We start from the raw sequence: 16,447 nt of genomic DNA on the forward strand, positions 1-16,447 counted from the left end.
GGCTGGAGAGTCAGTGGGACAGGAGAAGGCAGAGAGAACTGAGAAGCTTGGCTAGGATCAGGAAAGAACAAGGGACAGGAAGGATTCTGGTGTTGAAAGAGTTTTGTTATAAAGATCATAGTGGATTTAAAGACAATGACACATTGAGGGGCTCAAAGGAAGAAGTGATGGAAAGTAAAATCAACCCAGGGACAAAGGGTCCCAATAAACTAAAGTGGGAATTTAGTTGGGCCTTGAAAACAGGATGCATTTCACCATTGGGCCTCAAAAGAAGTGAAGGAAGTCAGATATAAGGGGCCACATGTATCATATAATTAAAATTTACACAATCTTACAGCATAGGCAGATCTGTAGGGCAAGGAAATAGACTGATAATTGTTGGGAGTCAGTGGGAAGGAAGAGCTGGAGTGACAGCTGCTGGTTCAGGCTTGTGCTTTGTGGAATCAGGTAGTGATGATGTTTAACTTTGCGAACAAGCTGTACCAAAAAATAAATAAATAAAATGGGTAAATTGTATGCTGCAGGAATCAGGCTAATGGTTTCTAAAAGCTTGGAAGAAACAATTTGCTTTGAGAACAATGGAAAGCCTCCATCTCTGGAGTAAGAATGCTACATTCCTATGGTAGGAGGCAGCCCCAGCTGTGTGATTTGCACAGAAATACACAGCATGAATATGGAGCCCCTGGTCACAATTTTTAAGCATTTTAAGACAGCATTAAACTGACCAGGGGACTTTTCTAATCATGGGCTCTTTGGAGGAGGGGACCTATTCTGAGCTTTGGGCTTTTTTGAGTGTGAGTCCCGGTGGGACTGCATGGGTTTCATGACACACATCTCATGGAACAGCATCTCACTAGATGGGTTCAATCATAGAACCGGGAAGGATGGGGAAGTGTGGAGATGAGAGAATGAATAGCAATCTGGAATTATTCTTGAAGGGAATTGGAGAGTGAACTGACTCTGGCAGACAAAGAGAATTACTCAGCAATCAAGAAAGCCAGTTATTGTTCAAAAACACCAATTTATAGTAATCTCGTTACAATTTCTTTTCAACACTGGTTCTCTAAAAATGAAAAAGATATGTAGAGATGTCTTAGCCCATGTTTCATTGCTGCAATGAAATACCATGAGCATGGCAACTCTTATAAAGGAGAACATTTAATTAGGGCTTGCTTACAGTTTCATAGGTTTTGTCCATTATCAGTGTGGTGGCATGCAGCAGACATGATGCTGGAGAAGGAGCTGAGTTCTACATCCAGATCCACAGGCAGCAGGAAGAGAGAGAGCCAGTGGGCCTGGCTTGGACTAATGAAATCTGAAAGCCCTACACCAGTGACACAGTCCCTCCAACAAGGCCCCACCTACTCCAACAAGGCCACAGCTCCTAATCCTTCTCAAGTAGTGTACTCCCTGATGAATAAGCATTACAATATGAGCCTATGGGAGCCATTCATACTCAAACCACAGCAAGACATAAGCCCTTTCTGGGCAGATGAGGTAGAAGATCAAACAAATGAAGGGCTAAAAGTTAACAGTGAGGCTAATTGGTGTTAATATATTATTTCAGATGGGTTAGGGGGATTAACCCCACGAGCAGCTGTTTGTGTGATACATGAAAGCAGCAAGAAGTACAGGGCTAAAATCCAAATAAAGTGCAAATGCAGAAACCTGGGAGAGAAGAGCCCGAGTGGAGCTGGTAGACTTTGATGGAACTGTAGCAATCTTAGTTTTCAGGTGGCTATTCTGGGCTTTAAAAAGCCAAGGATCCAACTCTGCCTCTGTTGACACTATCGGATATAATGACCGAACTCCCATAGCATCAAGACTGAAGCAACTGTTGTCTTAAGTCTAATGAGAACAAGCAATTCTCCACCCGCAAAGAAATGTCCTCCACTGCATACAGCAAATGAGCGTTGATAGATGCTGCATATGGCATGACAGATGGAGGAAGCTGGGGAACACGCTTTCCTCTGTCACACACGTGTTTCCTCTCACTGCTTTGCTCCTTTGTGTGGTAGCTGCTCTTCTTACAGTTCTCACCTCCTCTCCCATTGCTAGCCAGAAAGGGCAAACCAGGCACCTCAATGAGGGAGACCAGAAACGTGGCCAGGGTGTGGTTATCCTAAGGGTTGCAAATTCATTGCTTCTTCAATTTCTGTCAACATACTTTCTGTCAAAGCTCAATAAACGTAAGTTTACACATCCATGGATGCATAGAGAAAGCTCCCATACCTTCTTCCAGAAAGGACTCTTCTTCCCATGACGGTGGGAACGAGTCCTGTTTCCAGCAGTGAAAATTAGTTTCTTCTCTTTTGTACTTTGTGAAAAGGACTATAATGTGTGTTCTCTTTGTGTTTGACTTAATTTGTTCAGTCTTGTGCTTTTAAATTTCATCTATGTTTTTCAAACCATTTTTGCTCTATCTTTCTGATGGTTGTATATTCTGTTATCCTTAGGGGACCAGTTCCAGAGTTTCCAGTGATACTGAGGACCACTTACTGATGCTCAGCTTCTTTATATAAGTAGGCTTAGGATCTGCATTTACCTTTGCTTGTATTCCCACATGCTTTAGATTATCTCCAGAATATTTATAATACTCAATGCAATGTGTATAGATATATCCTATTGTTTAGGGAAAATGACAAGGGATAATTATGCAACTCAGTACCAATGTTACAGTTTTTGAAATAATTTTGAACCACATTGGTTGAATAGGTGGATATAGAGAGCCAACTCTGTTGCACTGATATTCTATCTATGTAGCTATGTATCTTTGTATTTATTTATCATCTCTCTATTGATTGTTTCCTTTTTTGGTAGAAAATTGGGTTGTGTATACTTTGGGACTACTCACAGTAGTTTTATTACACCTACCTTTTGTTGAAAATGTATCCTATTCCTATTGTATATATGCCCATGAACCTCTGGGTCCCAGTGTAGTAATATATATTAAACTTTCCTAGATATAGTGAAAGACATTTCCAAAATGACAGTGTTACTTTTTACTGTCATCTGCACTATGAGAGAATCTCAGTTCTTTGTACTTTGCCAGCATTGGTATTGTCTGCATTTAAAAAGTTTTGTCATTCATTGAGGTTGTTTTCTATTACATTGTATTACATCCTATTTTAATTTAACATGCATTTAAAAGGAAACTCTTTGTGGATTTAGCACTGTACTAGGTCCTGAAGGATATTCCTCAGTCATATGTTTGAGCTTTCTGCTTATAAGTGAGAAAGACTCAATTAGAGCTGGCATACAGTAAAACAGTTTTACTGTCTATAAGAGTGAGCTCTAGGGAGGAAGCTAAAACAGAGACCCGGCGCTAGCCAGACATTTTTTCTTTCACCTATTCTCTGTGAGTGTTGATTTCATTCCTTCCCGCCCTAGACAGTTTCTTCATGTGGATAGGTCTAATGTCAATGGCAAGGGTCTGCATACAAGAACAAAGGAGACAAATTGTTCCTTGTCTCATGGGTTCTAATAATAAGGTCTCAGAGACATATTTTTATTAGAGTAACATGGGTCATATGCTCATCTAAGAACTAGATTTGGTGTTCCTCAGAGGCATTGGAAGGGGGGGATGGCAGGTAAATCATCATCACTGACACATTTTAGACAGAAGCTGAGGTATTGACAAAGGAGGTATTATGGAAGAAGGTTCAAATTCTAATCCAATAATGTGGCTCAGATTGGAAAAAGAAATAATCCCCAGTGATGAGAAATATGCAAATACGCAGTTCCTTGAAAAATTCTGAGGAGTCAGGCTGGTGGGTTTTTTGTTTGTTTTTGTTTTGTTTTGTTTTTTAGTGGATTGTTTTAAAAAATGGCCACAATATTCTTCTTACAATATTCCTTCAAGAGCTTGAGCAGTCTCATTCCCCTAGCTCTGCCATCTGCAGCTTATATGGCTTCCTCATAGGTCAGTCACATTCTACACCTGCAGCTTTCCCTTGGAAATGTTCATGATTGAGCATCTCTAATATCCTGGGATTTCCATTGCAACTGAGGCTGCTCTTTCACAAATGACCCATTCTCTCATCTGCAGGGACATTAGTCTTGGTATTCGGGACCTGGTCTCAGCTGCTCTCCATGATCCCTGAAATCCTGTATCATTAGTGTGTGTGTGTGTGTGTGTGTGTGTGTGTGTGTGTGTGTGTGTGTGTGTGTGTGTGTGTGGTGTGTTTTGTTTTCAAGACAGGGTTTCTCTGTGTAACAGCCCTAGCTGTCCTGGAACTAGCTCTGTAGACCAGGCTGGCTCGAATTCAGAGAAATCCACCTGTCTCTGCCTCCCAAGTGCTGGGATTAAAGGCGTGCGCCACCAATGCCCAGCTCTTTCAGGGTTTTAAAAAAACAACCCTGACACATATGCTTTGACCTAAAATCTTGCCTGCCTATGGGATGTGCTGGGATTGGTGCCTAGCCCAATTGTCAACAGAGAGGCTTTATCCAGAAACTGATAGGAACTGATGCAGAGACCCACAACCAAACATGAGGCAGAGTTCCAGGAATCCTGCAGAAGAGGAAGAGAATGGATTGCATGGGCCAGAGAACACAAGAAAATTCACAGAATCAACTACCCTGGCCTCGTATGGGGCTCACAGAGAATGAACCAACAACCAGGGAGCCTGCATGGAACTTATCTAAGCACTCTGTGTATATGCTACAGTTTTGTAGCTTGGTTCTCTTGTGGGACTTCTAACAGTGGGAGCAGGGGCTGTCTCTAACTGTTTTACTGGCTCTGGGGCCCCTACTCCTCATATTGAGTTGCCTTGCCCATCCTTAATACAGGGAGAGGTGCTTAGTCTTACTACAGCTTGATAAGCCATGTTTTGTTAATGGGAGACCTGCCCTTTCCTAAAGAGAATCAGATGAGTGCATTGTGAGGTGGAGGTGGAGGAGGGAGGGGGTGGGGCTAGAGAGGAGGGAGGGGAAACTAACCAGGATTTTAAATAAATAAATAAATAAATTTTTTAATAAATGGAATTAAAACTAATAGCAGAGACAAAGCAAAACAAACAACAACAAAACCAAAATCCACTACCACATGCATGACACCTACATACAAAATTGCCGAGTTCTGCTGCCAGCTTAAGATACAGCCTGGCTGTCTTGGATGACAGCTGCTGTGTGCTGATCCTGAGACACATACTTCTATAGTCCCATTGAGGGTCTTAGCTTTCACCTTAGTGGTGCTAACCTTTTACTAATCACCGCCGCTTCTTCAGCCACAGCCTGATCAGCATCCCATTGTTCCAGGCAAGCACAAAAGGTTTCACCTCAGTGATGTTATTCTTCTTGTGGGTTATAGTTGATTCCTCAGCCCCATTCTGGCCAGCACACACAGATTCTTGGCCAAAATGCCACACAAGTAGCCTGTATCTGGTTCCCAACCAAGCCTTCCCCTCTGACTCTGGCCTTTCACGGTGTGGATTATTCTTAGCATTCTTTTCTTCAGAGCTCCCTAAGAATGGCCCAGGAAGTTCTGTTCACAGTACTGGATGCCTTTTTCAGCATTTAGAACCAAAGGTTCTAAAGTCTTTCACATTCTTTCCAAAAGCCTCATGTTCATGTTTATCAGAGGAGGTGACCCCACTTTCCAGGTACTAGTTTTTATTCTAGGATCTTACAAAGAGCAACGTGGGGGAAGAAAGGGTTTGCTTGTCTTAAAATTCCAGGTCACAATCCGTTATATGGGGAAGTCATAGCAACAGAAGCTAGAGACAGCTTGTTATTACACCCACAATCAGGAGAACAGAAAGACCATACAAGCCGTCTGCTTGCTTGCTGGCCTGCAGTAAACCAGTCTCTTCTATTCTTGCAAAACCCAGGCCCCCCTACCCATTTAAAGATGCCTTTGAGAAAGAAGATTCTGAAGTTCAGAAGAGATAATGGAAGCTATTCTTGATGGCTGGGCAAATAATTAATGTCCAAATGTAGACATGAGCAGAAGAGATGGAGGGGACTGTCTGCATGGAGCCAGTGAATTAACAGTAAGGCAAAAGACAGCATTGGGCCAGAAAGTCAGATGTGTGAGTCAAGGCAGAAATAGGAAATAAAAGTGGTCAAAATAGGGACCTAGTTTGGATCTTTATTTAGATGAATATTTTTATTTTTTGAGACAAGCTGGCCTAAAACTTGATTTGAAGTCATTGTTGTGGTTCATAGGCTTTCCAGATGGGCAGACTATTGATTACTTTTGGTACTATGAGAGCTAGTCTTCAAGAAAGGCTTCCAGGTCAGTTCCAGCTCCATTCCTCCAAGTGCTATGTCCAACGTGTATGGTGTATTCAGCAATAGGTGTGTGTGTGTGTGTGTGTGTGTGTGTGTGTGTGTGTGTGTGTGTGTGTGTGTGCGCGTGCGTGCGCTATATGTTTGTGTATTTTAAGTAACATAACACTTGCATTTGGAGTTTTCAAGTATTCCTAGTATTATTTATTTCTTCTTCCTCCCCCTCCCTCTATATTACCTCTTCCCTCCTCCAGAGTTAAAGTCCTCTGGAAATGGGTTTCCTCCTTCATAGCACTAGTGTCTACCATCCATCCCCATCTCTAGAGCTCTCATTCATCCTCCCCATAGTCCCTTTCTACTTTGTTGGCTTCTGCTGTCCCTTCAGCTTATATATTTGCATCTAACGTTCTGGGACTGGGATGTACAAATAAGAGAAAATGTGTAGGTTTTTTTTCTTCCTGTGTCTGGGTAAGTTTACTCAACATAGTACTTTCTAGTTCCATTCATTTACCTTTGAATTCCATTTGTTTTTACATCTAAATAAGTATTACACTGTCCATCTGCATCACATAATCATTATCCATTCATTAGTAGGACATATGGTTGTCTTCATTTTCTAGCGATTGTGAATAAAGTGGTAAGGACCATGGCTGAGCAGGTAGTCTGGAATAGGAGTCCTTTGGGCATATGCCAAGTAGTTGTATAGCTGGGTCATATGGTAGGTCTATTCTTAGTTCTTTGAGAATTCTCAGCACTTGTGTCCATAGTGACTGCATCAGTTTGCAATGCCACCAACAGTGAATGAGTGCCCCTTGTCCCTGCATCCTGACCAGCATTGTTGAAGTCATAGGCATTTCCCCAAACCAAGTAGATAGGAACTGTATGAGCAGATAAGTATATTAAAATCATGTTAGGAAACCATGCCTGAGAACTTACTGAAAACACTAGACTGGGGAAGGGAGACAGCTTTTATAAAGAGGAAGCTAGCCAGCCTTGAGATGGTGGCAGTGCCTACTAGCCTGTCATCCTACCATCTAGTATATTCAGTAGGTAAATAACTCGAAACTCTCCAGTAGATTTCAACTCAGCTCAGTCACTACTATTTATGGGGGGAGAATAGTTTGAATTGCCATCTGTTCATAGCTTGTTTACATATCTGGACTTGGTTCTACATCTTACCCCTATGAACTTCATGGTCCTGTACCTCACCTTGGCAGGCAATTTGAGTCAACACTGAGGCTAGGCTCAAACCAAAGTTTGGCTCTGTGGTGGCCTTCAGCAGAGTTATTTATCTGAATCCTCTACATGCTGCCCAGACCATCTTTGCTTCTCTCAGCCTCCTGGTTCTGCCTTCAGTAAGGCCTCTTTGAGCACCTTGAATTGTATGGCCTCCTCAGCTTTTTTATAGCTATTCTATAACAGATATTGATAGATAGATAGCTATGTCGCTAGCCAGACAGACAGAGACAGTGTAGATACAATTACTGAGTGGTGTGTATGGTGTGAAATGTACTATGTGGTCTGAGTTAATATTAGTAGTCAAGACTGGAATAAACAATATCTATTTGCTAACAGACATCTAACAAGAGAAATTGAAGCTACTTGGAGAATTGCAGCCAATAAAGCAAGTTAGCTTGTAAGCTCATTATGAAACATATTCTGACATTGAGGAAAAATACATATATGCTCATCGATGCTTCTGACATAGCACACTCATAGCAAATGACATAGCAAATACAGTTTTAAAGAAGGCTATTCTAATAGCAGAACTTAAGACCAAAAATGTGGAGAGAGAAGGGAAAGCAGATAACAGCTACAATAGAAATATTGACACAGGGGATTCAGAAGCCACTGTGAATACAAGGGTTTAGAACATTTATACTAGAGATTATCTCAAAGTGGCTAGAAAATTGATAGAGACAACAATAGGAAAGTTGGAAAGAGGAACTAATTTTTAGAATAGAATTTCTGGCTTATGAGCTAAGTCCAAACGCCCTGTTAAGTGAAAACTGTTACTTCATGGCATAAAATTAATAGTGTCAATTCAAACTGTGAGTCAGTTGTTCAGGGAAGAATATTGAAATGACCATTCAGAATCACAGGTCTTCTGCCCTAGTTAGCACTAGTTGTTAGGTATTTTATCTGCTGATGAGAGCTTTAAAATAATCAAAAAGCATTTTCTGATTGTTTTCATAGTTCAGAGGCTTAACAGGGTCTGTGTGGGAGGGTGTTTCATAGCTTGACGGACTTCAAGACATACTGACACCACATAGAGTACATTGACAAATGGGTCTTTTAAAGGAAAAACAATTTTGAGAAAATCTTGTGCAGGAAGATCAATTTGACCTTCCTCTGCCCCATTCTCTTAAGGTATGTCATAAGACCCTGGTGCAAGAGTCTTACTGCATGGAGGAAAGGGCCATGTTTGTCTTTTAGACAGAGATGCTGAGAGACACCTGAACACATTTTGATAATGCTTCTCCAGACTAGTACCCTTCACTCAGAATCTTCTTTATATTGTGTAGTGTTACTTTCCATTCTTTATCATATCTTAAGGTGAGCTGAGTGAGAAATGGTCCCCATAGATTCATGTATTTCAGCACTTGGTCCTTGTTGGTAACCCCTTTTGGGAAGGTTATGTAGGAAGTACATTACTGAGGGCAGGATTTAAGCCTTTATATCCTGGACCCACTTTCCTGTTTGTTCTCTCTGCATCCTGTATACACAGGACATTGAAATGTGATCAGCCAGTTTCCCACTCCTGCTGCCATGATGTCTCTGTCATTATTGACTCTTAGCCCCTTGAAGCCTTAAACCAACATAAAGCTTCTGGTCATCGTATTTTATCACAGCAACAGAAAAATAACTAGTATAAATCCACTATTAAAAACATTAATTTCAGCCGGGAGGTGGTGGCGCATATCTTTAATCCTAGCACTCGGGAGGCAGAGCCAGAGGCAGACAGATCTCTGTGAGTTCAAGGCCAGCCTGGTCTACAAAGCTACACAAAGAAACCCTGTCTTGAAAACCAAAATCAAAACCAAAACCAAGCCAAGCCAAAACCCATAAATTGCCAGGTGGTGGTAGTGCACACCTTTAATTCCAGGATTTGGGAGGCAGAGGAGGGCGGATCTCAGTGAGTTTGAGGCTAGCCTGGTCTACACAGTGAGTTCTAGTACAGCCAGGATTGTTCCACAGAGATATTTTGTCTCAAAAAACCAAAAGCCAACCAAATAACCAACCAAACAAACATAAATGAACTGCTTTATGAACTTCATTTCTTAATGAAGGGGCCTGTGTTGGCCATACTTACACTCTATATGCTTAGACCCTTTACTCATTTTTATCTTTGCTACGGGGATCTCAGCCAATGAGCCTGAAAAGTACAAAAAAATATGGTATTTCTTCCTCATGGGCTACAGTTGATCATAGCTAAAGGTATGAAGGCTTGCTAACGTGGTGGTCACTGATTATTGTCCAGGAACTCAGCTGGTGTTGTTGGCTGGAACACCTGTATGTACTCTCCCCTTGGACTTCCTCATAGTATGGTAGTTAGGTCCAAAAGCAAATGTTCGAAGAAACAAGGCAGAAGTGAATGTCATTTTCATGACCTGATCTTTACAGTCTTATAGTGTCACTATCTCTTTATTTAACAGTGAAGGCAAACATAAAAATATCTGCCTAGATTCAAAGGGAGAGTTCCCTGGACCCACTGTCTGGTGGGAGACATGTCACCATCACATCATTAGAGGACTGTTCAGAATGATGTTCTTTGTTTAGCTTTAGGAAATCTACCACACACATAAGCCAAATGAATATAGTTTTGATTTCTTCTTATTTTGAAGGCTTTCTAAGGATGGACAAGATCACAGACCCCAATGTGGCAAAAGGAACTGAAAGAAGAAGCTGGAAATACAGGTTGGTATCATTGAAATTAAACTTTCCATGTTTGTAATTCTGAACTGAAATAAATTCCTACCAAAGAATGAATATGTAAACTCAAAATTGTAGAATTGTTAAATGGAATACTTCACTGGAGAGCATCTAGCACATTCCTGCATCTCCAGACAATCTGACTTTAAAACATTCCAGTGAGACTTTTTTAACAACCCTTTCTAGCATGTAGCCATACAAGGAGATTCTTCTATGGTCTTTCTTAATTGTGTACTCCAGCTTCTTCAAATAATTCTGGACCTTTAATTTGTAAATGCTATCAGTAGTGACATTCTCCTTATAATGTTTTAGGTATTGCTAAAACCTAGGTCTGAATTTGAAATATGCAAGTTATTTCTACCAGCCTTCAAGATCCAAAAACATGACTGCAAGCCAAAAGTTCATCAATCTCTTCAATACTTCTATTAAGAATTTTGATTTTGAGTTTTCTAGGGTTCTTCATTATAGGTTCATATTAATCTATGCTGTTGAAACACATGATTTTTTTTTACTTTTATCTGCATTTATTTTATGCTGAATTTATTCCCGTGCCATAAGTTTTTGTTTCTTCAGTTTCTTCTGGGATATCTTTTTTTTTTTTCTGTGCAACCTCCTCTTCTGGCTTTGGAACAATCTGTTCCTATTCCGTGAGGATCATTTCGATGTGGCAGGGGGAAATCATGTATGGGTTAATCCGGCCGTGAGCTCTGTAAGTTCGGCGACGCATCTTAGGTGCTTTGTTCACCTGGATGTGTTCGATGACCAGAGAATCTGCGTCTAGACCCTTAAGCTCAGCATTACTCTCTGCATTTTTAAGCATGTGCAGCAAAAATTCAGCACTCTATTTCGGTCACCGACCCTGTGTCCAGCCCCACTGTTTGGCCTGGGCGCACCTGCGGACTCCACCATTGTATCGCCGGAATGGCACACATTGCTTCTTTAATGTGACATCTTTCAGGTATTTGGTGACTTTTCAGATATGCATACCCTGGGCAGTTTCACGGGTATTCTTAAAGTGGACCCAGAGATTTGAACCTCTTGACTTGCATGATTTTGTAGGGTTTTCTGGGTAGTAGCGAGTAGCGAACCATCTTCACAGGTTACCTCAGGTCGCTTACAGGAAGAGGAAACATATGATTATATTGAAAAAATTACATTAAAAATTTTTGTCTGTCATCCATGAAAGCAGATCAAAATAACAGACTTCTGCTGCATGTCACAATTCTTATACTGTCTACCAATCCACTAAGCTTCCCCCTTCCTATCTCTGTGTTAAGCCGGACCTGCCCTGTGATCTGTCACCCCAGTCAGCTGCCTTCCACATGTACCTCTGTGTTAAGTCAGGGCTTGGCTCTGCAGATCCTGGTTTGCAAATCACAGTTACTTAGAATTCCGTGCAGATTGATGAGAATTATTCTGAGGAGGCGTTTTGCTTTCTCTAAGCATATCATTACCACCTGTCATCATCATTATGGCTATCATCTCTATAAAATACTAAAACCAAGTATTCATAAGTACTTCATGCAAGGTCAGGCAGAGAGTCACTCTGTTATAACAAGGAGAACCCAGGTAGACATTGCACAGAAAAAACAAACAAACAAACAAACAAAAAAACAAAGCCTAATGAGATGGTTCATTGCAAGCATGAGATCCAAGGTCAAGTCCCCAGCACCCAAGAAAAAATTAAGCATAGCTGAATGTGTCTGTAATTCCAGTGTTGGAGATCAGAGACAGGTAGATCCTGGGACCTCACTGGCCAGACTGCACAGTTGATTCTGAGACTTTTAGGTTCAGTTAGCCTCAAAGGAGTAAGTGGAGAACAATAGAGAAAGAAATCTGACATCCTTCTCTAACTTCAGTTTGAGTGCACAAGGGCACACATACACTCCTCCCATACACACACTAATACAGAGACCACAGGGTGAAACTGCATTGCAATTCATAAAAGGCTAATATTTTTAAAAAGCTAGTCTTCCCAAAGCACTTACTTTGCCCCAGACAACCTTTTCTTCTTTCTTTCTTTCTTTCTTTCTTTCTTTCTTTCTTTCTTTCTTCCTTCCTTCCTTCCTTCCTTCCTTCCTTCCTTCCTTCCTTTCTTTTTTTTTTAAAGAAAGAAATAGACTTGGAGACATCTGGCATCCAATCAATTATGAATCCATAGAGGGAGACAGAGAATCTGAAAGTGGCTTTTAGAGACTTGTTTATCTTGGTCATTTGCTGTTTTCCTAGATGGAGTTGAGGAGTGCATCACAGAAGCCTGTGAACTTGGGTCAAACTGTGGTCTTCCTTTGTTAAAAATGGACACTCTGATTTGGAAGGTTCCAGACAAGCCTCCAAATAGTGTTCATGACCACACTGTATGAGAAGTGTCTGGGGAAGCATCTGTGTTGTGTTAGGAAGGATGCATTGTCTGCATTGACCAGGTGATGACTGAATGAACCGGAGAGATACTTGGAAACTCTTGATAATCAATGGGAAGCAGTGGTAGATTCTATCTCCTTACCAATTCCTAGCAATGACTAGACATGGCTATTTATTTATTACTTATACATACACAGGCTATATTATATCTTATTATACATGATTATTTTGCCTTAAAGAAATTTACACCTAACACAGAACGAATTTCACAGAGATTTGGAAAGAAAAACAGTTTATTTGTATAGCTTTATTCTATTCATTTACCAAGTTAATAAGAATTTATTGAGGATACACTGTATCTCGGGCACTGGAAAAAATCAAGTATTCACCACACTCTGGGTATGGGATGAGGACTCAGGGTCAAGTACAAGAGATAGATATTTCTAATTTACATGGCAGGTTTGATAAGCTACCACTGCTGAATCCTTTCCATATGGAAGGAAGACAGATGATTCATTATTAAGCATGAGAAGACATCTCAGTTTACAAACACATTACTGAAACTGTCAACAGTACAGGTTCCAAAGTGTGAAAGAACTCTTGTCCTGGTGAGCATATGACTCTAACAGATGGCTGTTGTCTAATAATGGAGAATGTCTAATGGTGGGAAAAATCAGAACTTCTTTTTAAATAGCTCAAGTGAATAAAAGAAAAAATGATTCTTTATAAACTACTGTATCTTCTGTCCTGTTAACACTGACAATTTTCAGTGGTTTTAAAGAATATGGCATTGTCTCTCATTTCCCAAAGCCCTTTAATCAATGTGTACATTGGAAATATGAACAATAAGAAGTGTTTTTCTTACTCTGGGGGTATAGGCTTCTATGAAAAGCCTTATAGACAGTTAAGGATATCGGCTACATGATAGCATCTTTACACTAAAATGCTTAGCAGAACAGGTTTTCTCATTTCCACAACTAGCAGGTTATGAAACGTCCCAGAACTCCTGACAGTACATATAGAACTTTCTGGGAATCTTATCATAGAATGCGATACCATTCAGTGCTGTGTGATGCTGGGCAGTTCAATCCCAGATAGTTCAATGCATATTCCCAGGCAGTGGAGTGATAAAGAAGGCATCTCTTCTACCAAGCCTGGGGTCATGGTTTGGGCCTCATTTCATTCTCCGTTGCTCCCACTGTGACCACTGCTGACTGCACTAGCTCCTCAGTGGTCCTGAAGACCCCTTCTTGTATGTGGCATCCTCTCAGAGAGTGATGATTTAACTGGCAATTCAGATAGCTTGGTGAATGCTCTCAGGGGACCAGACATTTAGGGCCCTGTTTAGACAGTTAATGAAAGTAGGCAGGAACAAGCTGAAGCTCAATTAAGCTTGCAAAGACTCCCAATCGGGAAAACCTAGGAAAGGAACTATGAGGTGGATTATCCGGACCAGAGAGCAGGCACCTAGCTGTTTTCCATTTTTGCCTGGGAGCAGATGATGAGAGGCATTCTGTCTCGTCTTTCATCTTTTAAATTGCTTGTCCTCATGGTACATGGAAAGAAATCTCTAACACTCAATGCCCAGTCTGTAGAAATTCCATTTTTCAAAGGCACCTCAGTGGATTGGCCCTCTATGCTCAGGTTTCCGTGATGAAAATACCAGGGAAGGAAGAATTAAGTGCAGACATAGTTAGTTTGAAAGCCTCACACAAAGGTGCCAGCTGATGATCTGTTGTCTGGTAATGACCATCTTCTTAGAGTGCAGATGTCCGCCACCTTTGAAATGCTTTAATAACTAATGTATATCCATCGTTCACAGTAGTTTTCATTATGACACTTTCATATATGTATATACACATTATCATTATTTTGTTCATATTTGTTCCCATTACTCTCATCCCTCTTATTTTCCTGTTGTTTCCTTTCTACAAAAAAATAGTCTCATTTCTTCTACTTTTTACATATGAACATACATATATACATACACTTAGATACTATATATGCAAGACAGTGTAATTTTTGTATGAGTCTGTTTATTTACATTAACACCACAGTCTTCAGTTCTATCCTTTCTGTTTGGATATTACATAATTTCCTCTTTCACTATGGATGAGAAGCAACACTATTTCTTGTATATGCATATATATATATATATATACACACATATATATATGTGTATATATGTATGTTCTTTGTCAATTCATCTGTTTATGGGCATCTAGGCTGGTTCCATATCTTACCTATTATGAACAGTACAGCAATAAATATGGATATTCAAGTATCTCTGTGGTGTACTGACCTGATTTCCTTTGGGCATATACCCATTGTTTTGAGGAATCCCCATACTGATATGTGTAGTGGCTGTTCTAATTTGAATGTTCACCAACAGTGCCTAAAGGTTTCTATTCCCATGCATCTCTACCAGAATTAGTTCATGTCTATTTTCTTGACAATAGCTGAGATGGTTGTCTTGTTCATTCACCCAGCCAATCAAGCTTTGCTCATGTCTTCTCTTAAAAGGGAGTTTGCCAATTTTTTTTTTTTTTTTTTTGGTTTTTCAACCGGCTGAGTTTGCCAATCTTATCATGAGGGTTCTACCCTCATAACCTCATTACCTCCCGTATTAGTCAGGGTTTGCTAGAGGAACATAGAGAATCTTTGTATATAATAAAAGATGGTTTGTCTCACTAGTTCACATGATATGGAGACTAGGTAGTTCAATACAGTTGGCTGGCTGTGCTGCTGGAGAGATGACCAGGTAACTGCCTAATCCATGAAGCTAGTTGCCTCAGCAGTTCCAGTCCAGCACTAGGGCTTAAAAGACTCCTGAAAAGTCATTTGTATGAGTCCACTTGGAAGAGCCAAGGAAGTAAGCACCTGATGCTAGCAGATGATGGTAGGCTAACCAAAACACTCATTCAAAAGGAAAACAATGTCTCCCAATGTCCATATGGCTCCAAGCCTCTGGAGTTGATGCATATTCAGTACAGATCTTTCTCTGAAGTCTTCCAATGGCCCCACAGACAAACAGATATATTTTACCTGTCCCAGACAGCTCTTAATCCAGTGATGTGAAAAACCAAAAGCCAAAATTACACCTTGCTGAGGCTCCACATCTGAATTCCATCCCATGAGGAGTAGGGCTTCAACATGTGGATTTAGAGAGAAGAGATGCAACATTGAGCCTACAGTAGCAAAAAGGCCTTTATATGTTTATATGGGACAGAATAGAAATGAAGAAATACAATTTGAAAAGTAGTTTATGTAGGAAACTTACACCCTTTCTAACGCAACTCTCTTTCAGAATCAGCCCAGGCTTGAGAGGGACTCATCGCATCCAATTTTCAATTTCATCCTGATAATAATGTTATAAAGTAGGGTTCATTACACATTTCACAGAAAATGGCTCCATAAACACAAAATAGCTCATCCAAATTTTAGAAAGGTAGTTAAATGATGGGACTGCGATTTGAACCAAGCTCCACTCTCACTTGTTTTCTTAAGCACAGAACACTGGTTTCACAGGATGCCTGACAAGAGGAACTCTGGACCCAGTGAATGAGTGAATGATGGAAATGGGGACATTGCTTGGAAGCATGACCTCAGCACACATCCTCCCAATTCAAACTCACATTCTAACTTCCAGAGGGTCTTCCGTTTATTTGATCAGAATCCAGAGATTTTAAACACATTTTGGAAAAACAGATGTAAAACACTGGAAGGAATCAGTTTGGTTAAATAACAGCCATGATTGAGAAGATAAATAAGTAGTTATTATTTTTGGTGGTGGTGATGATGATGATAATAATTCCTGCCTTTGATATCTCTTTGAGTCTTACGAAGCTTGACAAGGAGCTTCCATTTCTTTGAATGTGATCATGTACCGAGATTGAGCAAGCTGAAATCAATCGTCTGTCAG

The 16,447-nt window shown here is 40.5% G+C and overlaps 1 pseudogene; it reads right to left on the bottom strand.

Annotated features, from left to right (window-relative positions):
- Positions 1-10,704: 10,704 nt before the first annotated feature.
- Positions 10,705-11,164, bottom strand: LOC100751693 (annotated as a pseudogene).
- Positions 11,165-16,447: the final 5,283 nt, after the last annotated feature.

The sequence above is a fragment of the Cricetulus griseus genome, chromosome 6 (genome assembly GCF_003668045.3).
Source record: "Cricetulus griseus strain 17A/GY chromosome 6, alternate assembly CriGri-PICRH-1.0, whole genome shotgun sequence".
Taxonomy (NCBI): domain Eukaryota; kingdom Metazoa; phylum Chordata; class Mammalia; order Rodentia; family Cricetidae; genus Cricetulus; species Cricetulus griseus.